This window comes from Typopeltis vanoorti, chromosome 6 (assembly GCF_054136105.1).
Source record: "Typopeltis vanoorti isolate ZY-2024b chromosome 6, IOZ_Tvanoo_1.0, whole genome shotgun sequence".
NCBI lineage: Eukaryota > Metazoa > Arthropoda > Arachnida > Uropygi > Thelyphonidae > Typopeltis > Typopeltis vanoorti.
In genome coordinates this window covers 71414699-71430756 of record NC_143554.1, presented here as the reverse complement: position 1 = coordinate 71430756, position 16058 = coordinate 71414699, and the positions used below count along the sequence as shown (strand labels likewise).

General features: G+C 35.5%; 1 protein-coding gene across 1 annotated transcript in view; it reads left to right on the top strand.

Annotated features, from left to right (window-relative positions):
• The window catches only part of LOC150105530 (reversion-inducing cysteine-rich protein with Kazal motifs-like), a 279764-nt gene that overhangs the window by 26921 nt on the left and 236785 nt on the right, over window positions 1-16058 (top strand). The gene's annotated exons all lie outside the window — the stretch shown is intronic.

The following is a 16058-nucleotide window of genomic DNA, read 5'->3' as shown; positions in this document are numbered from 1 at the left end:
GCGCCTACGTGGAGCAGTCACGAGAGTATTTGTCTCGTGACTGCTCCATTCACGACGTTTCCTTTTCGGTTGGATAGATCTGGGTTCGAATTCCGATCCAGGACACGCGGAACATTTAAACTGGATACTTGGAAAATCCTTCCCCGCTTAAAAAAAAAAAAAAAGAATCTACACGAATAACAGACAAAATCTACTTGCCTCTTTAGGAACTCTGAAAGTAGAAGGTCCACATCCTTGCTTCATCAATCATTTGAGTTTCTTAATCGTTTATGAGATTAGCAAGAATAAGCACCAGCAACTGTTCCAACAATTGGGTTAGTCAAGATCAAAGCTCTCCATCTTTCTGTCTTCCCATATTCTTTCTTCATGAGCACTAACTATTCCAGAAGTTTTTAAATCGTCTCTTATGGTCTCTGTACCTTTTCCTTGATGCCCCCTCATTATTATTATAATATTACTATAATACAGTAAAAACAACAACACCGAAGGAAAATATTGAATAATGAGGATTAAGTTTTAAATCTTAAAGAATAAACATTTAAATTAATTCATTAAAAAATCCGATATTGTTTTAAAGTATTGTTTTAAAATTTTGATCTCAAGAATTCTTTTTATTTCTTTTTAAAAAGGAAACTTAAGTGTGCTCTTTTCACACTAGAGATAACAAAAAACAAAAATCCTCTCCTTGCTTAACGTATTTCTTTAAAACCATCTCCCACATATCTAATACACACATCACAGAACATTTATCAACAGGCTGAAGCACAAAAAAAAAAAAAAAAAAAGAAAAAAAAACCAAGTGCAGTATTTTGTTTTCATAGTTACCCTGTCACTTTCCCATCTTATTCTTTCGACGAGCCCTTACAGATAAATCAATCTCGCTCTCTCTCTCTCTTGGTTTATTTTTACTGTGGAATGTCAATGTACTCCATTGGAGAGTTACGCAATTTACAAAAGAACTTTAACCTCATTTCAACTCCGATTCTCTCCCTCTATTACTTGCAGATCTGTGAAGCTAGTTAAAAATAGGCACTTCAGTATTTGACAGACTCCTTAAATTTTAATCTTCCCTAGGAGCCGATGTTATCAAATATCTTACCCTAGGTCAGAGCACTAGCACAAAGGAAAAGCGCGCCATAGCGACGCAAAACCACAGGAACCCAACTTGAAAACTGACAAGCTCATCACGAAAGCTATTCTAAAAGCATTTCACGTGTCTCGTTGCTTTTGGCTTGTGCCATTCACCGCATTCGTTCACGAGAAATCTGTCTTAACTTACTTCCTTTTTTTTATTCTTTCGAATACCATATATTTTATTTACCTTACAGCCGGTTTAAAACTGATCACTAAAGACAATCGTAAACATAGTTCTAAAATACTATCGATATTTATACTATATAGCATAAAAGATAAATATCTCCTTTGTTCAAATATATAAAAGGGAAAAGTTTTAGGAACCTTTTTAAGTAAACTATTAGTTGTTTATTCATTCACTAGCTGAGCGACCCAGAATTACCTGAAAAATTAAAACCAACTGATATAAATATTACTCGCTGATGATCTCTATAATTAGTCATTTAAAGGAGGAGAAATATTTTACATCACTTTTGAATAAATAGTAAAGAATTAAAAATGCTTCATTGCGCAATAATCGTGTAAGTAGAAAAATTAAACCTTATTAACAGTCAGTGAACAAGTGACTCTGATATGTGCTAACTGATAACTACAGTAATTAATGATGCTAATATCCATTTTTTAACATAGTAATTTCACCCACACAAGGTTTGAAATAAATATTTTAGGAATCAAATAATTCGGGAACTGTATTCCAAAGACTAAACACAGTGCTTTTTTTCACCGACGTTAAGCGCTCGGTTAGAAACGATGAAAAATCTTTTACCACCTTAAAGACGTACAGCAAACATATATGCTGAAGTGGGATTCGAACGTACAGGATCAAAGTCGAAGATCCGATATTCTATTCATGCGACCAACTAGGATAACAAATAACTAAAATTTCGAAACATATTCCAAAAGTCTCGTCGTTTCCACTTTTTAGTAGTGATTCTTGCTTGTGCTTTTTGAAATTGTCCTAAAAATCCCATTTCTGCCTTCCCTTTTCATTCAGTTTATTTCTCCATCTTATCAAATAACCATTTCTCCACCTTATCCAATTTAATATAAAAGGCAAAGGCCTTTTATATTAAAAAGTACTATGTTTAGTCTTTAATCGTTAATTCTTTCCAACTAGTTGAAGCATTAATTGCTACCATAAGAACGAAATCAAGGCCGATGAAATTCATCTATATAATTACAACTAATTTTTTTTCCATTAATGGTTTCTTCGCATAGTCTCTTACCTCGTTTTTTTTAAACAAAAAAAAAAAAAACATGTTCTAATTTATTGAGTATAAGGAGGTTGCAAGTTCGCGTCTCGATTTTTTTCTCGCTCCTAACTGTCATAAATGTATATACGCCGTTTGTCACATAGTGAAATATGATGGAGTCGTAAACATAAATCTTCAGAAACTAAATAAGACAACATTGGAATCTCTGAAAAGCGAGCTACTAGTGAATGTATAGGAAGTTGCGCTGTATTTAAACATTTAATCCAAACTTGATACTACAAATGGAAGCTGCAACGTTTATAAGTAACCATTCACTTAAGGATGTCATAACGTAAATTCAAGAACTTTTGGACCATAGCGCACGAGAATTTTCTCTTTCTCATTCTCCTCTTCTCCCCCTTCTCGGAGTGCACGTGCCACCAAACCCAATGCCGCTAGTAAGTGTGGCCCGGTTTGCTCATGAAGAGTGCCTAGGCACCTCCTGCCGTGCGTATTTCATGGTTCCTTTTTCCACCATCGCATGACGGCTTCCCGCTAAGAAACTTGAAGAGAACTCACTAAAGAACTGCCGGGCGAAGGTCAGGTCTTTGTAGGTGAATATAATAGTTGACCTCCAGGTTGTAGTTCTATAGGTAATAAAACTCGGGGCTTAATAGTGTGAGCGGGATGCGTATTATAAGGATATTTTACATCCTTTTAGTATCAGCAATAAAAAAGAAAAAAATAATAGAATAATACTGGAGAGAATAACTTTCTTTGAGAGTCATGACCAACAGTAAACACAGAACGGAAAATGTCGTTGACTTGCATTCAGTGACAACCATCTCTTTAAATTATATTTGCAGTCAGAGTAGTAATTTTTTAGGATTATTATATTCTTGACAGTCATGCATTTTATTATGGCTGCTTATAGATTACCTTATCGTGCAGCCGTTACCTTGCGTTCTCTAGAAAGTCGGCAAAAGACACGCGTTAGTGCCATTGAACTTCTCATATACAATTCTGTGTCAAAAAATATCGTCGTGCCTGTCTGCTACCGGAAGCCCATGTTACATAGCTCCTGTTGACCCTGCCAGGATACGATAAGACCTACAACCAGTATCAGATTACTCCATCATCCGACAGTATCACCTCTAGAATTAATACGGAGCTACTAGTGCGCAGTCATTGCATTCGATCGTGACAGCCTCTTTTCTCTTTGACCCTCCAGTGCGTCCGGACTCTTGCTCACGTCTCTCTTCCCCTCCTCTTTGTCTTTAACCTTCATTTCTTGTAGTGTCTCTTGTGTGTGTGTGTGTGTGTGTGTGTGTGTGTGTGTGCGCGCGCGCGCTCGTGCGAAAGATCACCGACAAAACTGAAGCTAAATATATCTTGACACTCCGCTAAAGGGGAAGTGGAGAGAAACAAAGCTTTATCTTATATGTTATACTGATGTTGCGAGGTCCATATGTTTTCAGTAGCTCTCCAGTTTCCTGTTTTCTTCAGTTTCCTTCTGTTCGAGCAAGATACTAGTTTGTATGGGTACATAACAAAGCTGAAATTTAAAAAGTGGAAATAATTAATCTGTTAACTGCTCACGAGAAAAAAAGTCGAGAAATTATTAAAAATGCGACCTAGTTTTCCATTAACCTTTTTTCTTTCTCAAGATAAAACACAGTACACATTCTTCTAGGAAACGACAACAGATTTGTGCACGTGTCTCTTGACCACCCACACTCTTAAAGACAGAAGGAAAGAATAGAGTGGGTACTGTCTAGTAAAACGCTGTCCGGTTGACCCCTACAGTGACCCCGCGACAGCCTGCGGCTAATGGATGCTGAAATACACCATTAGTTTATTTGGTTATGCACTCTGCGAGACAGTGTGAATTGAGATAAGAAATGGGCACGCCTACTCAATCTTCTGCCCTACCCTAAAGCAATGACAGGAGAGAGAACTGCAATGGCCAGCGAAAGAAAGTAGGCTGGGACAGTCATTTGTCCAAATATCGTTCATAGTCAAGTTCACTTATAACATGTGGTTAGTTGCTTTTCACTAGCATTTTTTGAAATCACGTTATTTTGAATATGTTATTATGTGTTTTTCTTTTCGTAAAATATTAAGATTCAGTTAATCAACGGATTCAGAGCTGGAACAAATAAATAAGTAAACATGATACATAATCAGTTTATTGAAGCGTAATGCCAGCCATCACCCCCCCCCCCTAAGAAGACCTGTTTATACTGACTTTTCAAACTTAGTGTCAGCTTCATCATATTATCTGTGTTAAAACCTTTTTATTGTTAACCTCGACACACACACACACATAGCGTTATTTGGAGTTATGTACCAAAGGCTACGAAGCCAGTATATTGCGTCTGTTAATTTTTCATGTTCTTCTGGCCAATCCGTGGGCAAATGAACAGACAATCCGTCTGTTCCCTGCTATCCCTTGAATGAGAATAGCTGACACACACACACACACACACACACACACACACAGAGAGAGAGAGAGAGAGAGATGCATCTTTTCTAAAAGAAGCTCTCTAGTAAAATGATTCCCTCTCTAGATATGAGAAAAATACTTAAACGGGAAATTTTACATGAGGAATTCAGATGTCATTTAACACCTGGAATTCAGGTGTTAAATACTACTTTGCGAGCATCTATTATTATGCGAACCAACACACTTCCTATTTAGTTCTTGTACAGCAGTGATACTTATCTTATATGAAGCCACAAATGAAAATAAAATAATTATAAATGGATATTCAAAACGACCATACAGATTACTTTTGCTACAAAACATTATCAATTGCGATATCCATGTTTCAATGCGCTAAGCAATTAATATTTCAGAAACTCTGCTGTAGCTTTACCAAGAATTTTTTTTTTTCAGATCTCAAGAACTGCTGTAAAATAATAATAAAAAAAATGCATAAATGAGGTATACGCCAAGAGAACTTGGTTAGTCTTGCGTAGCCCTGACGACAAGGGAGGGTAAGATTCTCCGGGCCTGCGATTTTTAAGGGCCCAGGCGCGTAAGTGTGTTTCTCTGCTTTTTTTTTTTTTTTTTTTTTTTTTTTTTTTTTTTTTTTTTTTTTTTTTTAACTTCAGAGGGCCCGGTAAGTTCTTTTTCCCTTGGCCCAGAGTTAGCTGTCGACGCTTCTGGTTTTGTGAGCTAAGAACCTTAGTGTGTTAGGACGTCATTGCCACCATGATCCTTGCTTCTCCAGATAGTTTTTGAAGAAACTTGTGTGATTTCGCAAGAAAACATTTTCTTCTTTTTTTTTTCTCCACGCTACCACCGTAGTACTTGTAAAAGTAAATAAATAAAATAAATATACTGAATTTGGTTTTTGTCTACATCGTAATTCAGTAATAACCATTCTGTTAAATCCATGTAGTCCATTATTTGCTGGGCGCCCTAAGCGCAAAAAATGCGAAATATAGAACGAAATATTTTCTGCAAGTGTAACTTATCCTATCAGTAAGAGAGGGAGATTTTATGGTCGTTGTATGCTGTTAAATTACAACTTTTCCGAAAGTGTTCTAAGGACTTCGGTCTACGGGAAAAACTACGGGTGATAAAGAGCAGCTGCTCTTCTGCCCTGTTGATGTTGAAATGTTGACACTGTCTTTGAATCGAGTAATCGATGACTGCAAGTTTATTAAACAAAACTGGCATACTAATGCTATCTTTTAGGTTTAAACACGTAGTCAGGATATCGGAAAGTCCATCTAAGATAATGAGGTTAAACATGTTGGGTTTAGATAAATATTTACTGTGTGTGTGTGTGTACACACACACACACACACACACACCGGAAATTAGTGTTTATCGTATTATTAACTGTAAACACTCTTTATCTTACAAGTATTTATTGATAATTAATGCAGGATACCTAATTGTGGAAATATAATATAAAACAAATTTTGAACACAAGAAGTAAGGGCTAAAATTTCTTTATTATCTGTAAATTAGAGGCATATTTTATGATACATGTTTACGCACATTTATAATTTACACCACAGAAAAAATTGTTGTAATTCATATTTTCTATACTCAATATTTCTTCTGATATACAGAAAATAGATACATGAAAAGTGTGTGTGGGGGGGGGGGGAATCCTCATATTACATATCTTTTTTTTTTGTGTGCTAACACTTGTATAAATTGTCCTTTTTTTGACTCAGTTTTGGTGTTAAAAAAACCTTTATTCACAAGATAAGTTGTGGGATGAAATATCGCTATAGCATAAATGTTGCAGAATGGGTTTAGGTGAATAGATGGTTGTTATTTCTAGTTTGTTGGAGGCTCGAAGTATCCGCGTACAAAATGCCACGTAAAGTTTGTCTCTAGAGCAGAGTTCAGTTTATCTAAGCTTATCACTGTTATTGTTCTAACAATGGTTATATCTACATACATAAAGGTTTGATGAATCTGTAGTACTAATCCGCTATATATTTCCAAACCATTCCTGCAAATAACGACCAGCCTTTGAAACATTCTTAAATTCCGATACTTCTTAATGCTAGTTAGATGGAATTTCTACTTATTTAAGCATACTTATGAAGTTGTTTCCTCCCCCCTTTTTTTCTCTTGTACATTGGCATAGTATCTGATGTTTAAAAAAAAAAAAAAAAAAACAGTGTAAACCATGCAGTTAAGAATATATTAATCGACCAGAAATGATAAGAGCTTAGAAAGTGAAGTTGGCTGACACATTTAGACTGTTTATGTAACTTGCTGATCAGAAGTCACTTTTCTTTCTTTCAAAATGGTCTGACTGGAAAGATTGCAAAATTATTTCAGAAGTAATAAAATCAGATATTGTTATTGGGAGGAGGTGGGTAATTAAGTCGTAAAATGTTTTAAACACCTCTTCCTGTAATACACATCATTTTACGGACCATGATGACACAAACCTACAAATCGACATATAAAACTTGTGGAATGAAGCTTGCATTAGAGTAGCTTAAACCAAGTCTAAGACTGCCATGCAAGTTTCAAAAATGATTCATTTGTGGGGAGAAGAGATAAGGGGGGAGAGGTAAATGCTGTGTAACAAAATTTACACAAGCTGCTGGTATGTGTAATTGAAAATAAAATAAAATAAAAAACTCAGATTGAATACATCCTGACAATATTCGAATCATTATATACTCACGCCACCTATCATATTTATTAAGTTCTGCCTTGGACATGCTAGCTACTTCCGTAGTACTGTATAATGTACAGAATTATTTTAAAAGATATATATTTTATTTGAATAAATATCCATAAATATCCAAATAAATAGCCATTTGAGTATGAGGGGAATTCTGTAAACCGAATTTGTTAGATAAGAATAAGCTGTCTCAGATAATAATCTGAGAAACAATTTCATAGCGATTCTTCTGTCTACTCCACACATGAAAATTGCTATATTTATAAGACTATGAATTTTCCCGTTCGTTGTGGTCTGGAAGCACATCCTTGAACCGTGCAGCTCGCTACACTTGTTCTGAGAAACGTGTTAATATGACGTACGGCCCTCACGGCAGGGAAGCGTAATGCAATGTGCAAACAAATGAATCACTCACCGAAACACCCTCGTTCACTGAGGTCAGATTCGCGAATAGTCAGTGATTTATTCAACAATGATTGCATAACGTGGTATGTCAGAGGCTTTGATGTGATTAGAATTGTTATTACTCCGATCGATACTGAGTGGGCATACGTGTTGTCCAGACTGTATTTAAGTTATTTTGACGCCAAGTATAAAGAGAAATATAACTTTTTATACTAAACGTAAATATGCTCCTCTCTGCAACAAAATCCCGTATGTTTTTATGATAGTTTAAATTTTTTAGTAGAAACGAGAAATATCTTGAATAGGAATTGAAACGAGTTACTTCATCTATCTTTGTATTAGGTAGAAAATGCTTAATAAACATTTCTTGGATATTCAGACTTCATTCTACGAGCATGTGGCGTGGATCTTTTCTAGCATATTTACTGGAGGAGTTAGTAGTTTACCTGCTCTTCAATCAACAGGTTGCAGGACAAATCCCGCCTTCGGCATGGTTGTTTGTCTTTAGGTGGGAGATGAATTCCATCGTTCTGCGTGCAACCTTCTCGATTTTTTTTTTCCCCAGGTCTGAAATGAGTTGAAAAAGTTCATATTTGGTCTCTAGAATAGGAGATTATTTGAAATTAAAAAAATTAAAAATCTTAGTCCCCAGGGGTACTATACTAATTTACTATAAATGTTCAACCTTTGGTTGGTGAAAGTTACATAAAATGCCGCATAGGTTCCAAAAAAATATATTCCCCATTTTCTACCCCCCCGCAATAATTTTCGCGAGTGCTTATGCGCATAAGAATCACGAACTTCTGAATTTTAATATTTTTCATAAAATTGATATGGTACTATATGAAAATTTATTAAAGGAGAAAAAAGTATTATGTATTCACATTCCTCATATCTTTCATTTTTGTTTGTCTCATTATTTGCTTATCGTTGCGTTTTTGATTAGAAAAAACTGTTACCTACTGCGACTACCATTATCATTATGTATTATGTTCATGATATATGAAGAGCCATACACTTGCTGTACCGTTTCAGCATAATATGATAAAAATTAATTTGTCAAGAAATCTTCATGCAGCCCTTTTTTTTAGCATTGTAACACGATTTCTGTCTGAAGCGAGAGGTTCACACTATGCCATTCTGGTCTAAACACCAACTTTGTGTTCGGAATACATCACTTCATTTCGTATCTTCCTATTTATATCAATGGCTCTTTTCCAAGGTCTACTAAGCTGTCCAACTAAGCTAAATGACCGCTTTCGATGCTCAGTTTCCTGCGACACCAATTGTTAAGAAATATTTCATACGCAGTACCGTAGACAGGGTGTAGCATAGAGGCAGCCTGCCTCACGGCGCGGCTTAATAAAGGCGCTCGTTCAGCCATATTGCGGTGAGCACCGTCACTATGCTAACAATTCCTGTTAGCGGAGCAAGTGCGGAAAGAAGTTTTTCCAAGCTTGAACTGATGAAAAATTATTTGTGAACAGCAATGACCAAAAAAAGATTGGTTGGTCTAGCGACTATATCGATAGAGGCGGACATAGCTTATAATTTAAATTTAGAAGAGCTTATAAACAGTTTTATTGTGCGATATTCCAGTTGAGCAAACATTTAATTAATATTATTATGTAATCGTTTTGCATTAATGTTTCTCTTGTAATAAACACAAAATAGCAATTGGAGATTTTCTTATATTTTTGGCTTATAATCCATCAGGGACGATATTTAATTGTTTGCCTCAGGGCGCGATCTAATCCTGCGACTGCCTGGTTCATACGTATTAATTTTACGTAATGAATTTTCCCCAATGTTATTCTGTGTATTATGGTAAGGCCTTAAAAACTATACCGTCATGAATTTTACTTTGAGTAAAAATATTTTATGCGTAATTTTACTAAATTGAGATCAAAAGCTGTTGATTTGGAGGTGGTGCAGTGAGTTCAATGAGTTCAGCAGAATAGGATGGTTTTTTTAATTGACCTCTATTTGATTTGCAGTGCGACTCTGGAATAAGGTAGGGGCGTGCTACAATTTTTTTTTTTTTAAATGCATCATATATAGATATCTACAACTACATTAAAAGCATCAGTTTTATTAGAAATTAGAAAGAATTAAAACATCAATTGTATTAAAATGTTATTTTTCTACAAAAATTTAGTTTTTAAACTAAATAATTGACAGGGGAAGAATAAAGCAAAAGTCCATATTTGACAAAAATTACATTTTTGTCACCGTTGACTTCTTGGAAGTTACTGAAATAATCGAATTCTTGGAGGTAAGGGCCATATATACACACACCTAAGGTCTTAAATTAGTGCTTCATACCAAAAGGACTATTTCAATTTTGATATTTTCTTAGACGCCGTATTTTATTTGATTTTGGGAGTGAAGTCTCTGCTGGAAGAATAAGTAAGTGGTATTTATATATGTCCTTTCCACCGAGAACGAGTAGGACAGTCACAATCACAAACACCATTTCTGATTGTGCCTACTTGGGAAATTCGAATCTATTGCCTATTGGTTGGAGAGGAGTATACTATCCACTCAGCCAACCAGGCCTGCTGTAAGAACCTAGTATTATCTAATTACGTTGTTGTTGAAATTACTCCGTGATAGATGTACAAAATTGCATTCTGATTTAAGAAATGAACAATTGCAAGTGTGTAAAATTTTATGTTTCTTATTTATTTGATTAGTTTGCTTTTTGTAGTTAATATTCGATGTTACATTTATGAGGGGGGGGTCTGGAAAGTTCTGATAAACACCTAGAACAAGATGATATTAAAGCAATAACTAATGTAACCACAAGAAAGAACAAGAAAGAACACTAATAGCAAAGTTATGAAGGTAACATATTTTTATATATTCGCGTATGTTCTTTCCTGTGGTTATATCAGTTGCTTTAATATCATTTTTGTTCTTTAATGTTATTTAGGTGTTTATCAGAACTTTCCAGACCCTCCTCGTATATATCCACCTCCGTAGTGCAGTTGGAAAATCGACGGGATAATATACTTTTTATTCTCGTCATGACGAGGAGTCTTCATATATGGACTATTCAATTGATGGTGCATTAGCCAATCTGATACTAAGGTAGCACGGTTTTCACCTCCCGGAAACGCGGTTTTGCATCCCGCATACGGGAAAATTAGCCAGAGAACATGCACAATTATCATATACTGATAATTGTGCATGTGCATGTGTGGTTTGTGTATGACATAGATTATGCAGTGTATTAGTCGACGGTTGAGTGCATAGGATGACAGTGGTGTGTCCTCCCACGATGACCCCCTTGGAGGTATTGCCTAATAATATGCTACTGCCATTTCAGTATAAAATTGAAATAGTAGTAGCATAAAATGTAATGTTTAAATGTTACACGAGTGACAATCGCTGTTTGTGTGATTTAATCATAGTGAACAAGTGACGTTTAAGCGAGATCGTCATAGAATATTGGTTGACATCAGGATAAACACAAGGGTAAATGCTAGAACTTAATGAATTTATAACATTGAGATCTCCTTTGAATGTAGTGTATACTGTCTAGCTAATCATTAAGGGATGTTGGCTATAACCAAGTTGTAAATATTCAACATTCACGAACACTGAAGTTCGTATGTATGCTCCGCTGACCTGTTTGGGATCTCCCCTGTTGTGTTTATTATAGAATGAAATTCTTTTCTTTCTTTATCTGTTTGACATTCACCCTAATAAAATCATTAGTTAAAGTAGACTTATGAGACAGAACTCTTCTCTCGAGTTTATTGTTATTTTTATCTATAGACCTTTGCCTTGTGGGCATACCTCATGTCGAGTAAGAATTACCGCGTCTTTATTCGTAAAATTAAGCCTTTAAATTCAAACCAGCAAGTGTCAACTCTAAATTTTCCAGCCGACAGGTGTGTTGGCTTATGCCTTTCTCGGGGTCATGAGCTTACGACCACTAAAGAGAAATTACTTCTGCAGGTCAAAGGCGAGACATTCATATAATCACGAAATAAATCGGTCTTTTGGTAGCATCGTACTTAAGGACGTCACACAGCGTTTGTTACCATTATGATAGCACTGAAAGAAATTCTAATAAAGTTTTTTTCTTTTCTTTTCTTTCTCCCTACAGAGAAGAGTTACGAATACAAAGAAAGAAGCTCTTGTAGCGAGACATAAGCTGTCACATAACCGCAAGTGTTGTGGAAATTATTTCGTGATTAGCGTCTCACTCAATTGAAACCATTCATGAAGAACTGCCCATATAGTCGGTTAGCAAAAGGGAAAAAAAATTATGCACATATACAGGGTGGACAGATAGTTCTGATGGTCCTAGAATATTTCAGCGTAATTATTAGCTGAACTGTATCTATTGTGATAAGAACATAGCGACCATTTCTTTGCGTCCTCTATATCCCCTCCAAACTGAATTTTTTAAAATTGTAATTGCATTTTGTAAATGAAAACATACAACTCATCATACAGAGTACACAGAAATTTATGTTTGAGGATTATGCATGTACGAGTATGAATTTCTTTTGAAATTGCAAATTTCAAAAGAAATTTCAGGAAATTAAGTATTTAAATTTTATTTTATCCTGTCATTAGCACAATAAGAAAACTTAAATCACAATTTTTTTTCCAGTTTTAAATTAGTAAGTTAATCTTATCGATTTAAACTAACATTTTAATATATACATTTACTTGATTTTACTAATCAGAAAGTAATTAGTATTTCATCTGTAACTAATTCTTCATCCAGGTTGAATTCAATATTGTGACGTTTTGAGATGTGGTTTTGTGTTGTATAGTTAATCTAACGATTTTTCTCGTTCTGCAGTAGAGACAGAAATGCAATCTCACTATTTGAGAAGCTCAATTTCTGCCACACGTAAATATATGACCCATGTAATATTCTGTTTCTAAACTTAAACATCTTTAGATAAAATTAAACTACAGTAATTCTCTTTTCAAACTGCTTTCATTAACTTATTTTTTCATAACTTTTAAGTAATGAAGTTCATTTTTTCGCAAATAAATGCGCATGCACAATTACTTTTAAATTTTCATTCCATCGTAAAAAAAATAATAAATAAACTAATTTTCAAGCATTTATAGTAATTAAAGAATCTTTTTTGTTTGTTTGTTTGTTTATTTGTTTCTTCATTCCTTCGTTCTCGAAATATTTGGAAGTGATCTCAGCGCAGTTGATTGGATGGTGAGGCTGAGAAGGAAGTGGGATGCAGGATGGAGGAACTGGAGAGAGAGAGAGAGAGAGAGATGGCTGGAGTGCTATGCGATAAGAGGATGCTGATCAATCTAAAAGGCAAAATCTGCAGGACAGTAGTGAGACCAGCTATGATGTAGGCTATGGAAACTGTGGCCCTGAGGAAAAATAACATCAGCAGGATGGAGGTAGCGGAGATGAGAATGCTTAGGTGGATGTGCAGTGTGACCAGAAAGGATCGTCTGAGAAATTACTATGTAAGGGGAACGGTGAAAGTTACGGACTTAGGAGCAAAGATACAGGAGGCAAGGTTGAGAGGTTTGGCCATGTGATGAGGAGGGAGGAAGAGTATGTGGGAAGAAAGGTCATGCAGATGGATGTGTAGGGGAGGAAAAAGCGCGGGCGGCCAAAGAAGAGATGGAGGGAGATGGTGGAGGAGGACTTGAGAATGAAGAACTTGGATGTGGCTACAGCCCAAGACAGGAGGTTGTGGAGGAGACTCACTACAAATAGCGATCCTACTTAAGTGAGAAAAGCTGCAAAAGAAGATCTTAGCACAGTTGATGCGAGATCATCGTCCATGCCCCCCCCACCCTTTTCCCTGCCACCACTTGCGCATGTTCTGTATACTGGTTCAACACAGCTGTTTTTTGGCGCTGCCTCTGTATCATAAAAATGGAAGGGATCGATTTTGAAACACACATGGCACCAGGTCACGAGCGATGACTAAGTAATGTCAACCTGAAGTGGAACGAGACGAAGCGTAGCAATCAAGCTCCAGGCTCCCACTGGGAGCAAGTGTTAGCAAGCTGGGAAAGTCTCATCTACTTATTGTTTGATTTGATGTATATCACTCACAAAAATATTTCATAAACCAAGACTGCCAACTCAAATATGGACTACGTAATATTCTATGTTCAGTTTATTAAGGTAAAGCAGCATGACATATCTTGCTTATCGTTACGAAGACGTCATTGCTGTTTTAAACGTGGAGAAATTTTAGTACTCAGCATTAAATGGAAATAATACAGAAAATTGTGTATTTATATAGTTTCTCCAACTGCAGTAGTTAAACGTCATTCTCTACATAACATAATCATCAATTTTATTCAATACATTATTAAAAATTAATAATGTATTGTTTTTAGCTAACACGACCACCTTCCTTAAATTGCAACATTCTGTGTTTAGCCAAAATACCAGTTCTTGTCATGCAAAGGGATAGTATACTATATTTTTAATTTCTTGTGGGTGGGATAGCAATATAAATTAATAGACAGTGTTATCAGTGGGTGTTTAACGCCAAGTTAAATAACTAGTCTAATATTACCTAGGCAAAGTGGATATTAGATCCAACATTATTTCAAAGATGAATGTTTTGTAGAAACTATGAAAGTTTCGTAAAAATAACCAGACAGCTTACGAGAATACAATCCTCGGTGTTGGAGTTGCCTTAGTTTGCACTGCTTAAAAGACATGAACGCTGCCCAAGGTTATTTAATCCTGATATTAGCGAATTTACCTTGCATAAATATGTAATTACCTGTAGTATATCCATTCAACTCTGGTTATTAAAATCTTTCCACTTGTAAAATCAATCTGTCAGTGAATTTTCCTTCAATTTAAGTTATTATTATTCTTATTGTCAACTTATCCTAAGGGATGTTATGTTACACATGGAAAGATGGCCGTATGTAGCAACCATAAGCTAATCCGCACTGAAGTGTAAACCGTCGTAATCCATCCAGCATATTAAAGCTGTATTTTTAAATACTTCCCACTCCCCTCCCAAGGAGGTGACTCTAAGTAATGTTCGCAATAATAACTTCAATTTGAATATAATTTAGAGCGCACAAGTTTATGTTCATTGTACGACTGTGTGTGTGTGTGTGTGTGTGTGTGTGTGTGTGTGTGTGTGTGTGTGTGTGTGTGTGTTATTTATTCATGAATATTATTTAAATTAATGATATTTAACTTAAGATTTTCGTTTGTCCCAAATATACAACCGGTAATCAGAAATTTTAGTTACTAAAATATAAGTTTATAAAATATTGTAGTAAATTGCGAGTTGTGAACATTTCTTCGGTCTTTATGCAACAAAATAAATGCAAACTATTCTGTAAAGTTTAACCCGCCTATACACTAATGAAATAAATATGTGTTTGTTGTTTTAAACACGGGTTTACTTAAAATTTGGTTTCCCGCAATTTTTTTTATTTATTCGTATGGAGTTTCCTCCCTTTTTCTCCCCCGTCTCTATCGGGGCGAGTTGAACCCCCTCATGGGGGTTAAGTATTTATTGGCTGTAGATCCGTGTGTGCTCACAAGATCGGCTAACTTGGCTATGGCTGAGGAAGATCCTCAAATTCCTCACGTCTTCGACGGGAATCGAACCAGGGTCACTCCTTCCCTAGTCATATGGTTGCGAAGCGCACAGCCACTAGACTAACCGCGCGGACTTTCCCTCAGTGAGTCTTGGGATTACATGGGGTCTGAAAAATACTAATTGCCATCTAGTTATGCAAACTTAGTAACACACACAGCGTGTGTGTGTGTGTTAAAAGCAAACTCATTTTTTTTTTTAATTACAAAATTACAAGTGTAATTAGTTTAGTCTTAGTTATTATTCGAAATATGTAGTGCATTAGTCTTCATGCATTAATCTTCTTTGTGTATCTTAAAATATTTCAGGATTACGTATTAATATAGTTTATAGAAATAAAATCCGATAAATAGTTGTAAAAGTTGTAAAGTATTTGGGGGGAAGGGGTGGGAGGTTCATTGAAAACGTTTCTTCCATTGGGAAATCAATGCAAATATTCCTAAAACTGGATGGGATCTTTGTAGAATAATATCTGGAAACTGTTGTTTGTGATATTAAGTTTCGGAGGAATTGCTTCCGTTTTAAAATGCAATAATATAAATGGTGGCTACACAGTTTAT